Source organism: Atta colombica, unplaced genomic scaffold (genome assembly GCF_001594045.1).
Source record: "Atta colombica isolate Treedump-2 unplaced genomic scaffold, Acol1.0 scaffold226, whole genome shotgun sequence".
Lineage (NCBI taxonomy): Eukaryota > Metazoa > Arthropoda > Insecta > Hymenoptera > Formicidae > Atta > Atta colombica.
This window is the reverse complement of record NW_017259323.1, coordinates 1,597,873-1,606,439: the sequence shown is the minus strand read 5'-3', so window position 1 is coordinate 1,606,439 and position 8,567 is coordinate 1,597,873. Positions and strand designations below refer to the sequence as shown.

General features: G+C 24.8%; 1 protein-coding gene across 1 annotated transcript in view; it reads right to left on the bottom strand.

The window, feature by feature from the left end:
• LOC108688166 (potassium channel subfamily T member 2) overlaps positions 1-8,567 on the bottom strand; it is a 106,005-nt gene that overhangs the window by 24,389 nt on the left and 73,049 nt on the right. The gene's annotated exons all lie outside the window — the stretch shown is intronic.

Sequence of the window (8,567 nt, the reverse complement as noted above, 5' to 3'; positions counted from 1 at the left end):
GTTTTATGCTCGTATTTATCTATATATATAGTTTGTAGAGAGAAGTATAAATTAATTATTTAATTAAAATGGATCATAATACATTGATTACAAAACAAAAAAACGTTTAAAAATTTTTGAAGTATTATATAATTGTATATTATATAAATTGAAAATATATTAAAAGGTGTATTGCAATAGAAACTAATATTTAACAGTACGTATTGGGATATATTATTTTCAAAATAAAAGTTATTACCGAATTTTCCTCGATGCGCAGAGAATAAATAGTTTATATGAATTTTTATAATTTTTTACGGTTAAATAACAAAATATTTATTTATGTATAACAGTTATGAATATCTGAGAACAAATTATAACATAGAGAATAAACTACTATTTTAAAAACATTGTGAAATAAATGTAAATGCTTGCAACTTGTAAATTTATTTGCAAGTCTAATATTTTTTAATAATAAAATATTAAATTTAAAATGTAAATTAAAATTTAAATATTGAGTTATAGTACATGTTTTTATGTTATAAATTTTTATCATTAATCTCAACCATTTATTTTTTAAATAACAATTTAATTATCTATTTAGTTGAATAATTTTTGTTATTAATTTTACATTGATAAAAACTTTCAGTCTATACATTTTTTTCTTTTTAAAAGAAAAAAATGTTCAAATCAATTAATGTACAGTATGATTATACACTAGCTGCTAACAGATTTATAAAAATTAGCATAACGCAATTAGAGTAATGAACTTCGGTTGCTTCTTAATTAATTCGTCGTTGACTTCTGATCTAAGTAAACAGATTTATGTTACTCGAAGAAGAGATCTTTCCTTTTGCAATTTTTCATTTGGTAACTTGTCTCGCCGTAACGAAATGAATGCACAATTAGCCTGACCACTTGAAGCGAGATAAAACGGCACTCTCGATCATTTTTCGATCGTAACGGAATTGATGTAACCTCGCGGTGCAAGAAAAGGAAGAGATTGAACCGATTGCGAGGAAACCATCGCCTAGTATAAACCGACCGGCGTTTATAAACGGCCCGATATCCATTATGCATGCGGCCCCATTTCTATATCTATATCGACGTATATATTTGTGCACCTTGTTCATTTTTCCTCCCTTCCTTTATCCGCTTGCACCATCGCATCATCGTGCTTCCGTTCGACGTGTCGTGACAATCGAGCGTGCCCCATCGTACGTTAATTAACAACAAATGGATCGATGCTATTTCATATATTTCACTAGTATACTAAATATAGCATATCGTAAATACACAGTTATTTTATTGCAAACATGTTTTATGTATGAACAAATTGACTTGCAACTTTTATCATTTGTTAAAAATACAATTTCATAAATATGCAATATATTATTGTAGTAATTATATAGTAAATCATTACCGTTTTTTACTTATTAGTCTTTATTTATTAATCTTTATTGATATAAAAACTATTTATCGATATAAAATATTATTTTCTATTTAATTATAATTTTCTAATAATAGAACTGCAGCATCCATTGTAATTGTTTGTGTAATTTTTTCTTTATCAATCTTTCATTCAATTATTAAATGATTACTCTAAGACAGATTAAAAATAACACCTAATATGTTTTTAAATAAACAACAATATAAACGCTTATAAGAACTTACGCTATGTATTCGCAATGTTATAAATTTTAGATATGCATTAAAAAACACTAATCTAAAATTACTTATTTTAGTGTCTTTTTTTTACATTAGTGTCTTTTATAAAACACATAAACATCCAATATATGTTGCAGGCATTTATATTGTAATTTATTCTTTAAAATTATATAATTTTTTAAATGCAATTTTTTAAGAATGTATCTGAATCATTTTTATTATTATTATACTGTAAATAAATAATATACATATAAAAATTATGTTTAACGTAACGTTCTGTTTTTATTAAATAACACATTTTTATTTTATTTATATTGTTTATTATTATTCTTATTCTTATAAACTAAAATTTAAAAAATAATTACAAAAATCTAAATTTTTAAAATAAATATTTTAAGTATTAAAAATAATTTATGCAAAGTTTCATTGCGATTCACTGATTAGTTATAAAAATTTAGAATAAATAAATATTTTATTTATTTACTGGATTAGTTCATGCAATGTAATTTTATATATAAATTTTATATATAAATAATCGTAAATATATAAAGTACTTGCATAAAAAAATTAAGATTTTTGTCATTTATTTTATAATATATTTGCACACATACATTTCTATTATAGCACAGATTAAAAAAAAATACTACTTATTTTTAAAAATAACTTATAATTCAGATAATAAACCGTCACCAAAAAAAAGTTGTTGTATTATTTTTAAATGCGATTTAAAATAATCTGTAATTTTTTCGTAACTTTGTTGTCATTTTGAAATATATCTCAGATGATTCTTAAAAACTGTATTAAATATTGACAATTATTTTTTTATTGCATATTTTAATAATTCAAAGGTTTGTATGCTTTCTGATGTAATACAAATTTATCAAATTTATAATTCATCTCTGAAAAACGCCGAATGCGAGAAGATATTAGTAAGAATAAAAAAACTGTTGTTTTATCTTCAACATCTCTACACATCAATTTGTTGAGTTTTTGCGTATGAATCGATAATAAAGTTATATTTTCGTTAAAATTTTCATTGTTCCCTATTCAAGCACCGTGGTTTGTTAGTAACGTTTTCACTAACGAATCTCGTCGGCGTGTTCGTGACGGTTTCAATTCAATCAAACATTATTTCACGAAACAAGTGACATAATCGAAATAAATTCTTCACTGTCCGTAAAAAGAGAGTCATTAAAAATTGTGTCTCAAAGCTCTCTTCACTTCAACAGAATGATTTTAAAAATTTTATTTATAGAATAGGATAAAAAGTTTTAAAGGCATTCATATACTTTTAAAAATTAATATTAATAAAAAATCTGAGATTCTTTACAATTTTTAAATATCAGTACATATGTATGTACTCATATGTAGGTACTCATGATTATTTTTTAAAAAGATTTTTTTGATTAAAATGTTACTTATTTAATACGTACGTCATTTTAATTTTACAATTACAAACGTAGCAATTACAAATGTAAAGTGTATTTGACGCACAATTTATTTGCAAATTAATGTAATATGCTTGTTCTATTAATCTCGAAGGAAATTTATTTTAATCATCTAGGAGCTAGATATTATACTAATAAACAGTTATTTAAACAACTTCTATCTATTCGAGATAATATTAATGTTTAATTCCAATAATAATTAATAGTTAATAATAAATGATTAAAGACTTCATAGAAATGTAAAAATATTTATTTTTATTACTTAAAAAACTTAACGATTACATAATGATATCTATAGTTAGAAATCAGGAAAACAAAATTAGATGCTATAATAGCAACATGCCTAATTAGTATAAAGTGTTGTATTAAATAATAAGTGCTATGATAGCACAAAGCTGTAAAAGATAAACTTGCATATCATTAAGAATAATGAAATATATATATACAAAGATGGGAACATTTTTATGAAGATTAATGGCATGATATTCTGTCTGCATATAACACTTTTTCTTTAATTAATAATTAAGATAAAATATTAATATAAAGAATATCATTATTTTTTTCTATTTATCACGTAAACTAAAAAATAGTATATATATGTCTTAAAAAAATCTACAAATTGAATTTCACAAAAGCCCTAAGAAACTTCTTTATAAAATTAAAAATTATATATAAACCTAGCACAATTTTACGAATAATTTAATTTTCTTGCTGCTACTTTAAAAAAAATTTTTTATTTTGTTGAAATTTTGATCAATAATATTACGATTTACAAAAGAGTGTCATAGAAATTCTTAAAATTCTTGTTTAGTTTTCATCAAATCATGAAAAAACAAAAGTATAATATTATTATACTTTATTATACTTTTTTACTATTAAATAATTTTAAAAAAATATTATTTTTTTGTTTTGTCATGATTATATGTCATTATTATAAAGTATAAAAAAAAGTATAATATTATTATATTTTTTAAGAAAATTACTTTTTTGCAACTTTTTATGTCACCTTCTCAAAAAATTTCTAAAAATTACGTTTATAAAAATTTTTTATGTACATCTTTAGTTCTTAACAGTCCTCAATTAATAATAAGTATTTTACTGGTAGTATCTTCTCCTATGCATAAATGTTTTATAATTTTATAACTTTTTTCAATAGCCAATCACTCATTCTTTTCTATATATTTCTTTATGTCTCGACTGTAAGTGCGACGACTTTTTCCGATGCATCGTAACGCAGATTCGTTGTATCGTGCTACACTTTACTCCTTGTCCTTGTGTAGATAATATGGCTGTGCAAGGGCGAGCTGGCAAGTGCGCCGCTCTAGAATCACACCGTAAATAATAAAGCGTCGCGATCGATGGTGATACCAATCCATCTGCACAAGCCAGTGTGCGATTATTTATTAACGCCTGTCCCACATTGTGATCTGGGTCGATCAGGCGTGTTTCGTCATTTTCTCACTCGTCCCTAACATTGTAGAAGGATAGCTATTGATTGCAATAATTCGTTCGTTTCTATGTTAAATTAATTTTTAATTGATTCACCAAGGGAGATTTATGCATTTTTATTTTTTCTTTTTTCAAAACTGCATTTTTAAATATAATATGTGTGCGTATAATAATATAAGATGTAAACTCCATGTATGATCACATAAAGAAAAAAGGAATAATGAAAGTGATCAATATAATCTTATTATTATTCTGTATCTTTCCGTTTTGAATAAAATCGCTGGTGATATGTTATCACGATGGATGCCATAATGATATTGATATCTCAGATTAATGAAATGTGTTTGTTATTATCATGAGAGTGATCGAATGACATAAATATCTTCAATTATTTTGATAAACGTCTGAGATTTAAAATACTGTAATATAAATATTTAAAAAATACTATTATAATATTCAAAAAATATAATATAAATATTAAAAAAAGACGCATAGTCAAAACATTTGTATTAGAAATTCCATTAAGTCCTTGTTGAAATTTTGTGTCGAATTTTTAATAAATCTGATTATTAATTTAATATAATTGATTGAATTAATAATAAGTATAAAGCTACTAATCAAGCAAGGTCTTAGCTGTAATTATGAAACAAAAATTTATTATGACATACGTTTCGACCCTAATTAGGTCATTCTCAATAGAAGTAGAAATTAATACAATTTTAAATCAACGACTTATTTGAAAAACAAACATGTACACGACAAACACATAAAATAATTTAGATGGTAATTATAATAATATATAAACTCATCGCAGTGTATGTTAAAATTTCCATTATAGATGGTATTGAACATTATTAGATATATCCACGTGAAAAATTAGATGCCAAAAAATTCGGATAAGTACTTGAATGTGTAGATACATTACGGGATATGTGGTTCACACACACACACACACACACACACACACACACACACACACACACACACATCAGCGACTATCTTATAAAAAGACGCAATCGCAAAGATTCGGAATTGCACTCTCAAACTGACAGATAATCTAATTATGAATATTGTCTAGAAATATAATTTAGAAAAGATTATATAAATTAGTATGCTAAATTGAATGTAAGTCGCTAGATAAAATAATTTCCTCAACTTATGATCAATTTCACAAAAAAGTTTCAATTACATAAATAAAATTAACACTTGTATATATGACCAATGTCATGAAGTAACAAAGAATATAAGTCGCTAATTAAAATAATTTCTTGAATACAATGAATTTTCCAATAAAGAAATTTCAGTTATATAAATCAAATAAAAAATTGTATGTCAAATAATAAAACGATTACATGATTAAATCTAAATCTTATATATAAAACACATGTCTTGAGAAAAAACAATTATTTATAAAGAAAAGTGAACATGAATAAACAATTAAAAATACTAATCAAACAATTAAAAGTAGAAAATAAAAATTAAAAAAAAATACCAGTTAAACAGTAGTGCAATATTTATGATTAACAATTGAATATGAAAAAATTGAGATATTCAGAGATCCAGAACTCATCTCTTTAGAAAAGACAATATGATGCTTTGTACTAGTCAGAGGCAAGAAAAAGAGATGAGTGATAGGGGAAAAAATGTATGGAAGGGATATCTAGGAGGTATTAGGAAGGGAATAACGACTGAAGTATGGGAAGATACATGTCAGATAACGACTTTGTTTGCTTATTCAAATCTTGAGATTGTTTTTTAATGTGCACCATCCCTGATATCAATACCGTTTGTTATAAGCTGTTTCTGTATCCAAAATTTTTACTTCCTCCCAATCAAAGTTATAATTAAATTTGATGTGATAGTCTGACTATCTCACTTTTTTGTTAATATCAGTAGAATGCTTTTGTATGTACTTTTGTATGTAATCGTCTTTTCGTTTGGCCGATGTAACTCGCATCGCAATCCAGATATAAAATTTTGTACACTACATCTTGCGATAATGGATCCAAACAATCTTTACTTACTTTAATGAACTTATTCAAGATGTTTAGAATCGAAAAAGTCATTTTTAAATTGATCGTTGAGGCAATCGATAAAAAACCTTCAGAAACCAATCTAATATACAGAACCGTGAAGTATTTGTTTTTAATGTTTACAATTTTAGTGGAATCGTAGATTTATGAAAATGAAATTTAATTCTAATAGCTGCAAAAATAAACGGAAGTGGATAACTATTCTCTAACAAGATATGAATAGACTCTATTATGTTTTTCTGATGGTAACGTGGATGACAAAAGAATTATTTTTTCAAACACTATTCCTCTTTTGTGCAAATAGGATGATGTGAAAATTCAAATATCTTGCCGAAAATGTAGGTTTACGATACTGGTAAAAAATAATTTTATTATTATCTAAGATTAAAGTAACATCCAAAAAACTAATAGAATTACTAACTTTCGTAGTAAACTGCAATTTTGTATGTAACAAGTTAAACACATCGAAATATCATTTAAAATTTCACATGAAGCAGCCAGAATATCATCTATAATATATCTATAATAAATCGATAACCGTATTGAAAGTTTCTGCTTGTTTTTCCAGATCTTTTAAAACAATGTTCGGTAAAATCGGGGACAACGGGGATCCTATCGGCGTCCCAAAATTTGTTTATAGAAAATCCCATTAAACGAAAAGAATAGGGATTCAAGAATCATCCGAATTGCAATTAAAAATTTTTCTTTCGGAATACTTGTATTACGACCAATATAATTACCGTCTAAATTATTTTATATCACGTTAGTGTTTTTCAAATAAATCGTTGTTTTTTTTAAAATTGTATTAGTTTCTACATTGAGAATGATCTCATTAGGGTCAAAATATATGTCATAATAAATTTTTGTTTCATAATTACTAAGTTTTGCTCATAGCCTTATATACTTACTATTAATTTTTTCAAATTATTTGAGCTTTTTCTTACTTTTTTTATAATTTACTTTATTATAATTGATTATGTTATTTGAATATTATGTTGAATATTATCAAAATTGATATTCAACATTTCTTATATAGTATCAAAATGATACAATTTATGAATAATAAGTGAAAAAATAACATAAAATAATGTATTAATTTAATATGTCATAAATGTTAATTTTAGTATAATATAGTATAATACGATTGCTTACAAATTGTTTTAATGCTATGTTTTTGCGTTAATTCCTTTACATAATATTTATGTTATTTTCTAGCATATTCATTTTGTGTTAAATTACACAAAATTTCAGTGAACCGTTTAAAACATATGAATTGTATTAAATTCAATATAAATTCTTCAACTGTGCATGTAATAAATATTAAATGTGAAAAATGTTTGAAAATGCAATAATACAATTAAAAAGTTATAATTTCTTTGACATTTAATTGTTAATGTAATGTTATTAAAAATACATATTATATATCAGATTGTTTAAATATGATTAATAAAAATCAGTTATTAGTAAAAGTCATAAATTTTTTTATTTTACTAAAATAATTTTAAAAATTAGGAAAGAGGCACAGTTCGTTTTCAAAATAGAAAGATTATATATACAATGCAATATGTTTTGCGTGCAAATTTTCCAATAGTTTGTCTTAATGTCCTAATCCTAACGTGCCAAAATTCTTATGATAGTTAAATTTATAGTTAAAGTAGTAAATGGTATTGGATGCATTATATATTGTGATGAATTGTTATTCTTTTTGTAGTTACGACTCAAATCGCTAACTATTCAAAAGTTTGTGTATAAATTCATAGAATTTTTTTTATTGTAGAACGGCAGCTGCAAATTACTCACGGTTTGCAACTTCACGTCTATACACGATTGATGTTACGAATTCCACCCTGTGTGTATGACGGGCATTTGTTTTTCTTTGCACCTGCAGTCGATATTAATTTTTGGTAACCCGTGGCGAATTTTTTTCAGCTACAAATCACATTTTTTCATGCTACAAATCGCGACATTTCATTCTGTTTGTAGGATGACA